Source organism: Cupressus sempervirens, chromosome 10 (genome assembly GCF_028749045.1).
Source record: "Cupressus sempervirens isolate cs-2001-9-10 chromosome 10, ASM2874904v1, whole genome shotgun sequence".
Lineage (NCBI taxonomy): Eukaryota > Viridiplantae > Streptophyta > Pinopsida > Cupressales > Cupressaceae > Cupressus > Cupressus sempervirens.
Window position 1 is genome coordinate 784,002,098 of NC_143127.1, and position 16,681 is coordinate 784,018,778.

Below are 16,681 nucleotides of genomic sequence, written 5' to 3' on the forward strand. Positions count from 1 at the left end.
TTGTCCAACATTTTCATAGACTTGAACTCCTTTCACTTCTTCTATTTGAAATATCTAGGCACCTGTGTTGAATATGCATATGCAATACCATGGTAATTTTTTGTGCTATGAATGTTGAGGATGCCAGATGAACTACACAAAAGATAAACTCAATATACTAGTGCTAGGGGTTAAAAATGATGCTAATTGACTAGAATCTTAAACTCAAATTAAAAAATTTCCCCTCTTTGAGGTACCTTGGAAGATATCCTATTACGAGGAATGAGCTTCTTCGAGCCAAAAAAAAGGGGTGTCCATTTTTGAAGCAAACAATTAGTCATATGTTGTGGAACCACAATAGGAGGCATGAAAATCCTTCCTCTTCTAATACATGTTTTTTTGATTGGCTAGATTTGGTTATTTTGACAACTCCTTTCCTTGTAGGTGGTGTGGCAAGTGTGGCGGGTCTAGTCCTAGAGCATGTAGCTTTTGGACTTTGTAGTGTAGCAAGTTATCTTCTCTTCTAGTGTAGCAAGTTATTTTCTCTTCCCTTTCTTATCCTCTAGTACTATCACCTCAAGTTCTTTTCCCTTAGCTTCTTTTTCTCTATCATCTTCTCCTTTACCTTCGGTTAATATGAGAGTTGTCTATCCTTTTCCTTCATTGAGTACTCCTTCTAGATTGTCAATGATGTTTCTTGTATTTCTCTCTATCCTAGGAGCTACAAGATCAATCTTAATTGTTTCCTTTCATTTCTCATTAGTCCCAAAGGACTTTTCCTTTCTGCTATTGGCACATTCAACAAAACTTCAATAGCCTCAGTGGCTTGGTCTATATCTATCTCATACTCCATGGGTTCTAACCATGCAACCCTTAGTTCAATGAATTGAATCAAAGTGGTGTTCATGTCAATGAGGAAAAATATATCATATTGATATTTCTCAACTAGTTGGGGTGCCATTCTAAACCTTTGATGCATCCTCTCCTTAAATTCATTGAACTAGACATAACACTCTCAAATGTTTCTCCCAAAATCTCAATATACCTATTTATCTAATAAATGACAGGTGTACTCACATCCCAATTAGAATTTCCAATGGTAGGGAAATAGTTATGAAAATAGAACATATATATCAAGAGAGAATCATACTTGTACGTGTTTGCCTTTACAACCCGAACAATTTTAATGTTATCTTCAAATTTCTTTAGCAACATCTTGAAATGTCTAACTTCAAACCCTTCTTCACAATTTTATATGAAAGATCCACAAAAACATGTGGTGCACTTCTTGGCTAGCTGGATTGGTAGATCTTGTATGCTATGACATAGGTTGCAATCCTTGTTTCATGATCGGTTATAGGTTCAAGCTTTAGACCTCTTCCATCCCTATTGTACTGGTGTGGTCTTCAATTTCATTTTTTGATGTGGCCCTAATTTCCTTATCCTTCTCAGTGAATGGGAATCCCATAACCATGTGTATAACATAATTTGTGATCTTAATAGGTTCATCAAGATACATTGTTCAATTGCGTACCTCACTTAAAAAAAAAAACATCCACTTAGTTTTAAACACCTTGAGGAAGTAAAGAGCATGTGTATATCCTTTTGTCTCTAAGTGTTTGTTCTCACATTTGAGCTGCCCATCCACAAAAATTTTGTTGTAAGTTGTCTACAATTCATAGTAGCCAACTTCACCAATTTTTCAATGTATAAATGCATGGATATGTCTGACCAACAAATCCCCTAGGGATGTCAATGATAGTGCTCAAGGCTCATCGATTTGCATAGAAATTTCAAGATGTAACTTATATTTTGATTCCCCACAATCTTCATTGTGAATTAACTTGACTTTACTAATCTTTGATCTCTTGGTAGATGTAGAACTAGACATCATTGTTGTATTAATCCCTAATTCATGTTGTCTACTAGTGTCAAACACTTAGTCATTCACAAGGCAAGATTATTTGATCATCACTATGATTGAGTCATCCTATATAGGTTGAGCCAAGGAATGAAGACTTGTACATATTCCAAGTCATGTGTTGAGTAGTAGTTACTACTACGTGAGCTAATGGTTGCCGAGTGCTCTAGCCAATGTTGAGTTAGTCAAAGATATCAGAAAATGCTAAATGATAGAGGCTGAGTTATTCAATTCATGCTGAGCATAATTAAGGTTGAGGGACATAATTAAGAAATAATTTATGTTGAGTGCCAATGTTATGTAAGTGTCGAGTAACACTATTTCACATTTTTGTTTAGGAATGACATTGAATTCTATGATAATTGTTTTCGTCAAGTTGAAAGCACATTTTGAAGATCAAGAAGGTAATTAAGGAGGTGATTATCCGTTGAAAAGAAGATCATTGATCCCTAGGAAGGGAAATCCACCAATTAGAAAAATGCAAAGACGAAGCAGAAAAAAGTATTGACTCTAGATTGTTGATTTGGGTCTAGAAGGTTCACCCAATTATCTATTTAAGAAGGGTATATGACCTAACTCATAATGCATGAGTGTATGAGTGCATGTGTATGCAAATTCAATTTATATACAAAGTTTTGGAGGTAAATCAGAGTGTAGAGACTAAGCAGTGTAGTGAAGAGTTTTGAGAAAAGATAGAGGAAATATATTATAGTTAGGGTATATTGTATTACATAGAGGAGATGTGTTATTAAGTATTAAAGTGCTAACCAAAGGATTAGGTACTAAACATTCTAACAGGTGTTTCAAGGTTTAAATATCTTAACAATGCAGCTTTAATAGGCTTATGTAAATCTCCTAACAAAGTACTCACATCATTGTGATGTAAAATCCTTTAACCAAGGTAGAACCTAGTAGTTCTTTTATCCTCTAATGGGGTAGACCCCTCATAGCATATCTCACTAGAAGTGATCAAATCATTGTAGCCTTAACGTGCATATTTTTTTTGCTGCAGTAGTGAATATTTTGGTGGGGTCATTCCCACCACAGTTTTACCTTCACCTTGGAGGGTTTCTGCATTACCAAATTTGTGAGTTAATGTGTTAATTGTTTATGAGTTCCCTATTAGAATTCCAACAATTCATATCAGAGTAGAGTACTCTTGGTAGAAGTTTAACCACTTTGGAGTTAAAGATCTTGAAGATGGAAGCCTACAAACTGGGAAAGATCATTGAGAAACAAAATATTGATGTTCAACTTACTTATGAAAAGTCAAGGCCACAAAGAAACATTAAGGAAATCCTTGAAGCTAAGGAAGGAGATGACAATTCAACAAAACGACACCCAATACAAAGAAGAGACTATTGAAGAACTATTTGATGAAGGAAGATCCAATGAACTTGATGCAACAATAGTAGATCTATTGGAGATGAACAACACCCTGAATGAGTAAGTTAGAGCATTGATAAGAGAAAATGAATTCAAGTAGTAAGGCTATGTGAATTGACTAAACAAAAGAAAAAGGTTAAAGAAGAAAAAGAAAAAGAAAAAGATGAAGATGAAAAAGTAATGGCTAATGAAGACAAGAGATAGTTGGTTACAAGACTTGATGAAAGGATCAAAGAAGTATAGAAGATAACACATAATTAGTTTGATATGATCAATCGGTTGCTAAGTGAAAATAATGAGATTTCAAGAAAGGAGTTGGATATTACAAATCTAAAATCTAAAAATGACAGACTGACAAATGACTTGAAAGATGAAAAGGGATTTTTTAAGAGGTTGTATAAACCTAAAGAGGCTATGAGATTTATTAATAAATAGATGACTACACCAAGGAGATCACATGACACCTTTGAACTAGGCTATGTCAAGTCCCTATTAGGTGTCAAGCTAGGAGAATCAATTGAGCAAGGATAATAAATGAATGAGAATATAAAGCTAAAGAACAAGAAGCCTACATACTATCACTATGGAAAACTAGGCCATATAACAAACATTATTGAGAGTAAGATTGGTAAGTCCAACCCTAAACCTAAATTTAATGGTTATTGCTTCACTTGCAACAAACAAGATCATCAAACATATGAGTGTAGATCTAAGATCAATAAACCACCAATTACTTTTAGATTTGAAGGTTATTGTTATACATGTTAGAAGTGTTAAGCCCTTAGGTAGTTTTGACATTTGAGTGTCAACACACTTAAGCACTTTTTGTATTGAAGATGAGTACACTATGTATGTTGAGCCATAATGTGTGTCGAGTTAGTATTTCAATAGGTGTCAAGTGACTTAGGTGCCGAGCAGTATATAAGTGTCGAGTGACAAATAGGTGCTGTGTCATAGTTGATGCTGAGCAAGCCAGAATGAGGTATATGTCGAGTGAGCTAGAATCGTGTATGTGTCAAGCAAGACAGAGTGTAATAGGTTCCAAGAAATCTAGGATAGTATGTGCCAAACACCAGTAGTCCAGTATGTGCCGAGTAGCACAAAATCAACATATGAGTTTGTGCTCTCACAAACTCAAATGTAAACCATTTTTGGAGCTGACATAGAGAGATTTCAAAAAGGAAAAAGGATAAGGATGAATCATTTACATTACCAATGTGATCTAAATGTAGCCAATCATAGAAAATGGAGAATGCATGCAACTAATGAGAAAAATGCAAGGTATGGGCAAGAATTTGAAGATTCAATATGGATCATAGATCCATACCTAACCCTAAGGCTTCACAGGCTTTAAAAGGAGGTCGAATACCCCATTTGCATAAGTGGATGAGAACAATGTATGGGGAGATTATAGAAAAATTTTAGTGTGAAGAAGGAAAGACTTAGAGGAATAGAGCAGCAATTTCATATCAAGTTGATCAGAATAGTATAAGGAATAAGGAACATGATCAGACATAAGATCTTAGAGGGTCAAGATCAAAGAATGTAGTTCAAGTGCTTGAATTTAGCAATTAGAGTTCACATACAGTCAAGTTCATTGTTCTAATACTTTCTTGCCATTGTATTAGATGTTGAAATCCTATATTGATAGGTTAGCTTAACAGCTAGGTAGGAGAACCTTTTGAAGAAGGTGATTGAAAATCCTATATATTAGGTGGGTTTAACAACCTATTGTAAATCCTTTAATAGGGTGACACTTCATGTAAAGTATTTGTAAATCCTCTAATTAGATCACTATTGACATAATGTTAAGCCTTTAATAGGGCAGGCCTTCACAGGGATGACCATCAGAAGTGGTTGAATAATATTGCTGTAGTAATTTTTGTGGGTATCATCCCCACCCTAGTTTTACCTTCTTATTCTTGGAGGGTTTCTGGGTCACCAATTCTCTTGTGTTATGTGTTGATGCATGCTTTCATTTCATGTTTGCTTATGTGTTTACATGCATGCAATTTACTTTTTAGTTATGTAATTTAATTGTTGAAAAAGGTTAAAAGTGTGGTACTTCTGATTCACCCCCCCTCTCTCAGAAGTACTCTTCCCATTTTGATCATTCCAAAAATTGGTATCAGAGACATATTCTCACAAGTAAGAGTCTAATAGTTTAGAGAAAAGGTCTAAAGATGGAAGTCTTCAAACTTGGGAAGATCATAGACAATCAAGTGATTGATGTACAACTAGCTCTACACAAAGTGGAAGAAGCCAGAGAAGAATTGAGAAAATCCTTAAAAAAAAGAAAGGAGATAACCATAGTTGAAAATGACATACACTAAAAGGATATTGATACCATACAGGTGTTTTCCAATGGAGATTCCAAGGAATTTAATGTAGCAATAGTAGAATTGATGGAGAAAAATTGAGCTCAAGAAGAAGTGATAAGATCTCTTAAAAATGGAATAAGAATCACAAGCCATAATGCTTTTTGAAGTGACTAAACAAAAGAAAAGAGCTATTGAAGACAAAACCATGATAGAAGATGACAAAAGAAATCTCACCAATAGACTGGAATAGAAGACAATTGAGTTTGAGAAAATCTCAAACATGCAGCTAGACACCTTAAGCCAAATGATTAATGCTCATCATGAGCTAAACATGAAGGACATTGAGATTTCCACTTTGAAGATGCAAAATGAACAATTGTAGAATGAATTGAAGAGAGAAAAGGAGATAGCAAAAAACTACAACAAACCTAATGAGGCTATCAAGTACTTTGAACAATTATTGAAATCACCAAGGGCCAGTAATGACACTTCAGGACTTGGCTACACCAGCACTGAACAAGGAGAATCATCCAAGACTACAGAAGAAAGGTAAGAACACTAAACCTACTTGTCATTTCTATGGTAAAAAGGGACATACCTCTAATGTGTGCAGGAGCAAGAACAATCATCATCATAATAAGCCCACCAATGCAAGCTTTTGTCAAAAGTGTAAAAAGTAGGGACATCAAGCACATGAATGCAGAACAAAGATTATGAGGACACTGAGATTTGAAGGTCACTACTAAAACTACCAAAAATATGGACATAGAGCATTTGAATGTAGATCAAAGCCTATGTGGACACCTAATTAGCCTGCAAGAGGAACCAATCATGCACATCACTACAACTAGGATTACAACACTAGGTATAGCTTTCACTATTGTTAGGAGTATGGACACATTCCTAAAAATTGCATAAGGACACATTTTAGAGGAAGTTACAGTAGATGGTTGAGCCAAACTACATGTTTTAGTTGCTTAAAAATTGGTCATATCAGTAGGAATTGCCCAACAAAGTCAAAGGCACCCAAGATAGAAGTCAACAAAGGAAAAGAGAAGGTTGATGTTGAACAAATGAGAGGACAAATGAACAAGACTTGGAAGAAGAAAGGTGAGTGCAACACATCCAATGGAGGGATCACTTCACCCAAGAGGTCAAGTGATCACACTTCAACCAATTAAGCACAAAATAGGTATATGAAACTAATATACAAAACTATATCATACATTAGTTCTAAAGAACAAACAAAGTATTGCAAAGAAAAAATCTGCATGAGAGAAGATGCCAAGCAAATTTTTTGAAGAAGTTGTCAAGCTACTCTTAGATGTTGAGTGAAGGTCCAATGGATGCCAAGTTTCCAATATCTTTCGAGCTGATAGTTGAAGCCGAGTGAAGTAGAAGTCTTGTGGAAGCCGAGTAAGTGAACTACAGTGGAAGCCAAGTTATACTGAGACCTTCAAATGCCAAGTTTTACAACTGTAAGCATGAAGCATTTAATGTTAGGTATCTGATAGGTATAAGGTTGAATTTTGTTTATTTTCACATCATTTAAATGTAGAGCAAAGATGAGAAGAGCAAAGAGGCGATCAAGCAGCTACCTTATAGTCATTTGCATCGATTACAACAAAGATTCAACATGAACTCATCGATTCAAAGGTATTTATCAAGTGTCAAGCTACATAGAGTTATAGTTTTTAATACATTTTAAAGCCCCAGTTCAGTAAAATGGCCTCTAGCTCTAGAAACCCTAAGGCAAAGGAAGATCATAAAATTCAACTTGTTAGCAATGAAGTCAAACAACCCAAATTTAGACCAATACTCGAGGTTGCCTATAAAAATGACCCAACTGGTGCATTATCTATCATTCCACCCAAAGTTGTGATGGTTCAAGATGTAAGAAAGTGCTACAATTGCAAGGTTGGTGCCATAGGTGATTTACAAATCTTTAATGCCCATGATAAGCTGTGTGACAATGGGATACTGAAAGACAAGTTTCAAATTGTTGAGAAGAAGGGTTTGACCAAAACCCTAGTCTTCCCTACAGTGTTCAAAATAGAATGGATTTGTATTTTTTTGAGCCAAATTCATGATGGATATATTTGGCTAGAGACAAGACCTATCAAGATTACAAAGAGGATTGTAAATAGGGTTACTAGTCTTCCAACCCTAGATTGGCCAAATACATTAAGAAGCAATAGGAAGGAAGTTATTGAGAAGAATATTGGAGCAAAATGGAATAATAGGGGAATGACCATTGACACTATGATTGAACCCCTACCTGACTTTGTTGTAAGGATAATTTCACATAAATTCTATCAATCCAGCAAACTGAACAACATACCCTACATAGCTATTGATGTGGCTCATAAATTGGTAAAGAAAGATCATACCTATGATCTAGCTGAACTCATGTTGCAAAAAATCAATGAGGACCTAGGAGCTATAAGGAGATCAAAAGTTTCTCAATGCAAATTTGGCTAAGTTCTCATGTGCATATTCTTTTATGTGATGGAAGAATTTCCTTCAATTGGGAAAGTGAACTGGAATTCTAACAAGTCAACAGTCACCCAAATTAATGAATTCATTGATCAAATAGGAGATAAATTTGAAGCATAGATGACAAGCTATTTTGAAGACTTTAAGAAGTCTATGAAGCAAAGGATGAGGATACCAGTCACATTAGTTGAGAAATATGCTAATGATATATATATATTTTGGTTGATATTGATATCACCTACATTCAAGCAGCAATAACAAGGGTAAGATGGCTAAGGCCATTAGGATATGAATTGGATAGTGATGAAGCCTTAGCAGTAATCACACCATTGCTAGTAGAAGAAATTGATAAGAAGGCTCCTCACTTTGGGACATATGATGTTGTTAAGTCCAAAGTAGAGACTGAATTGAAAGTTGCTTCAGTTATCAAGAAGAAAGACAAAATGGTAAGGAAAATAAAGAAGACATTTGGAGCTAACATTGAAGGTGAAGAAAAGTAGAAGAAGTAGAAGGTGACAGTGAAGAAGAAGATGAGCAAGTGCAAGAGCCAAAAGAGCTAACATAAGACCAAGTAGAAGATAAAGAGGAAGGTGTCGAGGAAGAAGAAGTCAAGGAAGCACCTACACCTGCTGAGTAGAAGAAGAGAAAGACAAAAACATAGCCTACAACTCAACCAAAGCCCAAAAAGGTCACCAAACAAGCTCAAACCAAGCCAACTCCAACTAAGCCATCAAAAACAAGAGCCACAACAAGAGCATCAACTCAAAAGGCTAAAGAGGCAATAAAGGAAAAGAAGAAAGTTACTGCACAACCAGCTGAAGAGCCCAAGAAAAGATGAAGATATGTGGCTCAACTAGATACAGATGATGAAAGGATAGAATCTGAGGATCTAAGCCAATTTAAAGTGGTAAGCCATCCTCCAAAATCTGCAATTGATAAGCTTTATAATAAGATTAAAAATGTAAATTTAAATGATTTAAAGTCTCTGGATTTTAAAAAGCTCAGTAGGGAAGAGTAGAAAAAAATAGAGGAATTAGTGTATGCCATGATGGCATAATTTAAGAACACACCTGTAGAGCTTGGTAACACTATGCCAAAGGAACTATATGAGATAGTGGAGAATATGTGGCATTATTGTTTGAAGATGGAAAGGGAGATCAGAGGATCTACCTTAGCTCAAGTGAAGCCTGATATGAAAAAGGCTCAAATAACTAAGGAAAATAAGAAGCATAGTGGGAAATTTGCACCCAAATACAGAGCCTTTTGCATTCTTCAAAAAAAATTTGAAGATGTTGTAACCAAATCCACACAGATATGGAAAACAATTTACAAGATTACTGATGATAAAGTAGAAGAAACCAATAAGGCAGAAACAAGTGCCAAACAAAAGGGAGAGGAAAAGAAAGCAGGAGAGCAGAAAGGAGAAGAAGATGCAAAGGAAATAGAGAAAAAGGTAGAAGAAAAGAAAGAGGAGGAAAATAAAAGTGAGGAAGAGAATAAGGAGAAAGAAGAGGAATCAACTAAGGGAGAAGAAACTATGGCAATAGCTGACTAGTAGCAGGAAGAAGAATAGAGTGTGCAAGACACTCAATTGCCACCTCCCAGCCCTCCTCACACAATAACTACACCTGTAGAGATAGTAATCATAAAGGATGTTACTGACAAGACAAATCAGAACATCAATCCACTTATTGAAGAGGATCTCTGAAAGATCCTTCACCAATATGCTTTATAGACACAATTATGCACAAGCCCTATATTGGTGAGTGTAGATGAACTACAAAAAGCAGTAGCAACACCACAAAGAGAAAAGGTGAAGCCAAAGGAACAACCTTTTACATACACTGCTACTAGAACTAAAGTTTTGATGTTGTCACTACCACCTCCACCAAGTGATAATGATTAGATGCTGAGTGTAGAGGAGAGGAAATCAGATGAAAAGAAAGATGCAACTAAAGAAAAGGAGCAGGCTGCAATTCAGAGATTGGTAGAGCTACCAAAGATTAGCACTCCTACTAAGACCATTTAGAAGCCGAGCACTAATGTTATCCCCTTGCAATTTTCAACCCCAGGCTCGAGTTCAACAAGAGTGGCCAAGGTACTTCACTATGGAGACCCTAAACTAGATGAAGAGATTGTGATACCCTCCTATGATTCCAAAACTATCACAATAACACAAATGACTAAAATGCAAAATGCATTGAATAGAAGGACGAGGCAAGAAATATTGAGGAAATAATTTAAACAAAAGAAAGCCCTTCATGATATAAAGGACATCTTCATGGATGCCTTCAGCTTGCAGTCACCAGATGAAGGAAAGCCAATAATTGAGCAACTATCAGACATAGTTGAACAGGTGACAAATGAGGACCAGGACACCAACATTAAACTCATGGAATGGTTAGAAACAAATTTTCAAGGAAAGGTTAATGAAAAGATATCAAGTGGAATTGCACTTGAATAGGTAGAGTTGGCCAAGAGAATAGATAAGGCCAAAATTGTTCTTGAAAACATTTTTTTATTGTATAGGAAGTTGTGTGATTTTTCCAATTTCACACAAGAAACTAATCAAAGAATAACGAGCTTGGAAAGGAACTTGAAAATCTCTAGCATGCAATTACCTAGAGATCCAGCTCAGAGTGAGAAGCATTTTGCACAATTGCTTCACACACAAAGGGAGTTAGCTATACAAATAGTAGAGGTAGCAAATATTAAGGAAAAATTAATGCAGATCTAGTCCTCTATAACCCCTCATTTAGAAGTCCTCCACAAGGAACAAGTTTATGCTAAGATAGTATTAAAGAAAGATCTAAATCTTTCTACCCTTGATGGACTTGTACACCTTGCTACAGAGACTGCCATCCAACACAAGTCACTTGACATAGCTTTGGAAAATTGGGATGTAGCTCTAAAAACAATAATGGAGGTAAATAGTACTATTTTGGCTTAGTATGGTATTACTCCTTAGAGCCGTTTGACATAAGTGTCAAAAAGGGGGAGAATTAATAAAGGGAGAGATATATGTTTAAGGAAGATATATTATTTTGATGAAGATATAAGATAGGGGGAGAATGCTATAAATTTCATTTATAATCTTTCATTCTGATATAGTAAAAAGGGGAGATACCAAATTTTGGTAATCATATGGAAAATAGCTCTGATGTAAATGAAAAAATTCCATAAGTAGATACAGAGGCACAGGTACAGAATGCAGGAACAAGACAAAAGACAAAGAGCATCAGGCACATTCAACACAAAATTTTGATTGAAAAATGACAAGGCACAAATCAGCTCTGGGGGAGTTAAGGTATTTTGATATAATTCTGAACAATTTTGAAATTTTGTGGTTAAGGTACATAAGGATAGATTAAAAATGTCTACTTAAGTGTTTTTGACACTCATGTCAAAGGGGGAGATTGTTAAGCCCTTAGATAGTTTTGACATTTGAGTGTCAACACACTTAAGAAATTTTTGTATTGAAGCCGAGTACACTAGTATCATCCCCACCCCAATTTTACCTTCTTATTCTTGGAGGGTTTTTGGGTCACCAATTCTCTTGTGTTATGTGTTGATGCATGCTTTCATTTCATGTTTTCTTATATGTTTACATGCATGCAGTTTACTTTTCAGTTATGTAATTTAAATTGTTGAAAAAGGTTAAAAGTGTGGTACTTTTGATTCACCCCCCCACCCCTCAGAAGTACTCTTCCCATTTTGAACATTACAACAAGAAGTCTGGTCATAAGTCACAAGTTAAAGAATCTAAGCTGAAAAATAATAATTGGACACCTAAAGGTCAAGGAAAAGAACCTAAATAAGGTAATACCATAAATTGGGATTACAATACCTAGGTAAATAATCAATATTATGGAAAGTATAAAGACAATGTAGAAAATTGTGCTAGGATACATCTCAAAGGAAGATCTGACAACTAGAGGAAGTTTGGAGCAATATGTTTCAATTTTTAGAAGGTCAGTCCTTTAAGCAAGGATTGAATGAATTGAGTGTTAGTACAAAATTTTGAGATAAAAAATGGAAAGGCTAAGGTCAATGCTAAAAAAGAAATAATTGAAATGAATCAAATATGGAGAAAGAAGTCAAATGGAGGCAATAGTGCAAATGGAGAAGTTGTGATCATCAAATTGAATGGATTAGATGATTCCCCTACCTCAAACTAAATGACAAGGTATGTATGGAACTATGTTTCAAATTACAATATCTTACATCAGTTCCTAATACTGCATGCATGAAAGTCCAAATAAGAAAGATTGAAGATGCATAAGGACATATGTTAATCTTTGAGTTGAAGATGAATTATGGTATGGAGTTGAAAATTGGATAAGAGATCGAGTGCTAGTTTTGAATGCCATTATGAATTGAGTTTCGATAATAACAGAGTGAAGTTGAAGGATGTGTGTGTGATGAGTTTCATTGAGTAAGCAGAGATAGTTGTTATGCACCTAGTATTCATCTAATAATCATACACAGATTTTAATGAAAACTCAATTTCACCATTTGAAGCTATATAGTTAATTTTTTAAGTTCATTTCAACTCACCAAGTTTTTAAATTTATAGATCAAAGAATTTAGGTGATTTGTGCAAAGTTGTGAAGAGATTCAAGTGTGTATCATCATCTTAACAAGTAAGTTGTGCAAATTTCTTTTAGTTGAGTTGTAATATTTTTTGAGTTTGAAACCCTAGATTATGATAATGGTAGTATTTTCATTTGTGAGGGAGAAGAGGGAAGCATTGTAGGATGGAAATGATCAAATTATTCATGATGATGCATGTCCTCCACCAAACTTATAAGCATATATGAATATTGCATTAACTAGAGATTCATTAGGAGTGTTGTCAATGATTCCACCTAGAGAAGTTATGGTGCATGATGTTAGATCATGTTATATGTGTAAGATCGAAGAGATAGGTGACTTCAAGCTAAGAAATGCCTATAGAAAGTTGCGTGACAATGCAAGATTGAGAGATGAAAAAAAGGTTGTATCTAAGAATGGATTAACTCATGCCCTAGCATTTCCAAAGATATTTAAATTTGAATGGATAAAGATCATGTTGAACAAGATACATGGCATGAAATTATGGTTAGAAAATAGGCCAGTTCGGATAACAAAGTCTATTATACATTACATGATTGGATACCCTATTTTGGATAGAGTGAAGATCGTTCGATGCCAAGAAAGGGATGTCATTGAAACTAACATGAAGGAAAAGTGGAATGGCTAAGGTATGTTAACAAAAACTATTGAGGATCTTGTGATCAAGTTTGTAGTTTGGGTGATTGCTCACAAGTTTTATCAGTTGAGCCAACTGAACAATGTATCATGTGTGGTTGTTGACATGGGTTATAAATTGGTCAAGAAGGAACAAAAATATGATTTGGCCAAGTTGAAACTCATCTAGCTTGTAGAGAACCTTTGAGAAATAAGAAAAGCAAATAATACATCTTGTAAGTTTGGTCCTCTTATCATATGCATATTTTTCTATGTACAAAATTGATTTCCTACTATTGGAGATGTAGTTTGGGATAAGACCAGACCAGTGACCAATTAAATAAATGAGTGTACATTAATCAAATAGGTGAGAACTTTGAAACCATAATGGATAGTTATTTTGAGGACTTCAAGTAGAAGAGGAAGAACAGGTTCAAAATACCTATGTCGGTGATTGATCGATACTATGATCACATTTGTTTTCTTGTTGATATAGATTATATATATGTTTAGGTTGTTATACCTAGAATGGCATGGCTAAGACCTTTGCATTATGAGGTAAATGTTGATAAAGTATCAGCCACCATCACAACATTATTTGCTAAAGAGATTGATAAGAATGTTCAGCCCTTCAGCACATACAAGATGAAAAAAATGATGATGCAAACCAAGGTTCCTAAAATGGACAAAAAAATAAAGAAGATGATCCAAGATTTGGAAGGAAAAATTGGAAAGGTAGCACTACAGATTACGAAAGAAAAAGGCTAAGATCTCAATAGTGATGGAGGTGATGATGAATAAGATGAAGGCAAAGGAAAATCACTAGTTGTTGCCAAGCCTAAGGAAACCAAAGGAAAGGAAATCATTGTGGTTGAGCCTAAAGCAGAGAAACATTTGAAGAAAGTGGCAACCAAGCTCACTACCACACAACATAGGGTTACCAAGTAGAGATCTAGGAAGTAAGTCTTGTAGCTCCCAAGCCATTGAAGAAAGGGATTGTTAAGATCACAAGGCTAGTTAAAGGTAAAAGTACTAGAAAGAGGACATCAGATGAAAAAGGGGTCAAGAAAGGCCAACACAAGAAGAAGTTAAGGATAAAGTTAGTTTTTAAACATGATGATGATGAGCAAGATGAGGCTAAATGAACCAATTTAGATGACTTGAGTCAATTCCAAATTGTGATAAGGAAGGAGCCTCAAAACATTGATAAGGTATTTGAGAATTTGAGGAGTTCAACAAGATTAGTTGGTTTTAAATATATTAAGTATGAAACTTTAGAGAAGGTTGATAAAGAGAAGGTTGATTGTGAATTTTAAATATAAACCAATTGAGTTAGGGAAATAATTACCATAAATATTGTATAATAAAATAGATACAAAATGGAAATGAGCTTTGACTCTTGAGAGACAAATGAGATCAGCTACATTAGCCAAAGTGATGCTTGATTTAGGAAAGCATCACATCTTAATAGCTATGAAAGACTACACAAAGAAGTTTGTACCAAAGAGAAGAGCATAGAAATAAAATTGAAGTGGTTGTCCAAATAAGTAAAATAGTATGGAAGAAAGTCTTTGGATTGATGCATGTGGATGAAGAGAAAGAAGAAAAGAAAGAAAATGATGTAGGAGGAATTGAGATGGATAATAAAGATGATATTTATGACAATGATTAGAAATTACTCAAAAGATGTAGGATCAAGTAGCTAATTGATTCTATGAATGCAGATATTATCTTATTATAGGAAACAAAGTTATTCAATGATACATTTGACAAGACACTTGCTAAATGGCCTAAGTGGTCTTCCTTGCATTATCCTAGGATTGGTGCTTCTGGTGATCTTGCTCTCCTCTGGAATCCCCAAACTATTTAGGGTCAACTCATTCAACAACACTTCAATTGGAAAATTCTTAAGATGTCTCATTTTGACCTTTCTTTCATTATTATTAATGTTTATGGGCCCTCCTCAATGCAAGACAAACTAAAGATTTGGAATAGCATCACTCACTTGATTCAAACCCAAGATTCTCATAATGTTATTCTTTGAGGAGATTTAATGCAATTTTGAATCAATTAGAGAAAGTTGGAGGGATCTGCCCACCAATTAAAACCACTTATTACTTTTCTCATTTTGTGGAAAGCAATAATTTAATGGATATTAATCCTACTCAAGGATCATTTACCTAGACAAATAGGAGAGATGGGTTTGCACAAATTGCTATTCACTTGGATAGGTTTCTTCTTCCTTAAGAATGGAAATTATACAACTTCCATATTCAGTTAGAAATTTTTTCTTTGCTAGGCTCAGACCACTTTCCAATATCTATTTCTCTTACTCAAGATTCTAATGGGGTCAACAATTAGGCAAAATATTCTTTCAAGTTTGAAAGTATGTGGCTCTGCCACCCTCACTTCCTTCACTTGATCAAACAATTGTGGGCCAGTGCACCCTTTTTTCATGGCTCCAAGATGCATCAATTTACCAAAAAATTGAAGCATATCAAGGTACTCATTAAGAATTGGAATCACCATGTTTTTAAGAATGTCTTTCAACAAAAATAGGTTGTTAAATCACAACTAAATAATATATACAACAATATCATTCAAAATGGCATGAATATTGATACATATCATAAGCAAAAGAGCCTCCAAACTGAATGAGATGAATTGTGTAATAGAGAAAAAGTATATTGGAGACAAAAATCTAAGGAACTGTACCTATAGCAAGGTGATAAGAATACTAAATACTTTCATGCCTTAGCCAAACAAAAGAGTGCTGCCAAAATGATCTTTCAAATTAAAGATGCTACTTCAGGAATTATTTTAACTAATGAACAAAATATTAGGGATGTAGGTATTAACTTGTTCAGAAATCTTCTTGCTCTTGTGATATATCCAACACCCTTGGATTCTCAAGTGAATTAACTTCTTGAGGCTATTCCTACAATGGTGTCTCCTTCAGAGAATTCTATGCTTATGGCTCCCTTTTCCATTCAAGATATTTGTAAGGTTGTCCTCTCATTCCCTCTAGATAAAGCCCCAGGTCTTGATGGGTTTAATTCTCTCTTCTACCAAAGTTGTTGGGACATTATTGGTTGGGATATGTTCATTGATATTGAGGAATCTAGGAACAATAGATCTATGCTGAAATATTTCAATACTACCAATATTGCATTGATTCCTAAATCTATGGTGCCTAAAAATTTTATGAATTTTTGACCCATTTCTTTGTGCAGTTTGACATATAAGATTGTCACCAAAGCCATCTACTTGCAACTACAACTTCTTCTTCCAAGCATTATCTCTACTGAACAAGGCAATTTTGTTCTGGGTAGGGAAACTATGGAGGGTT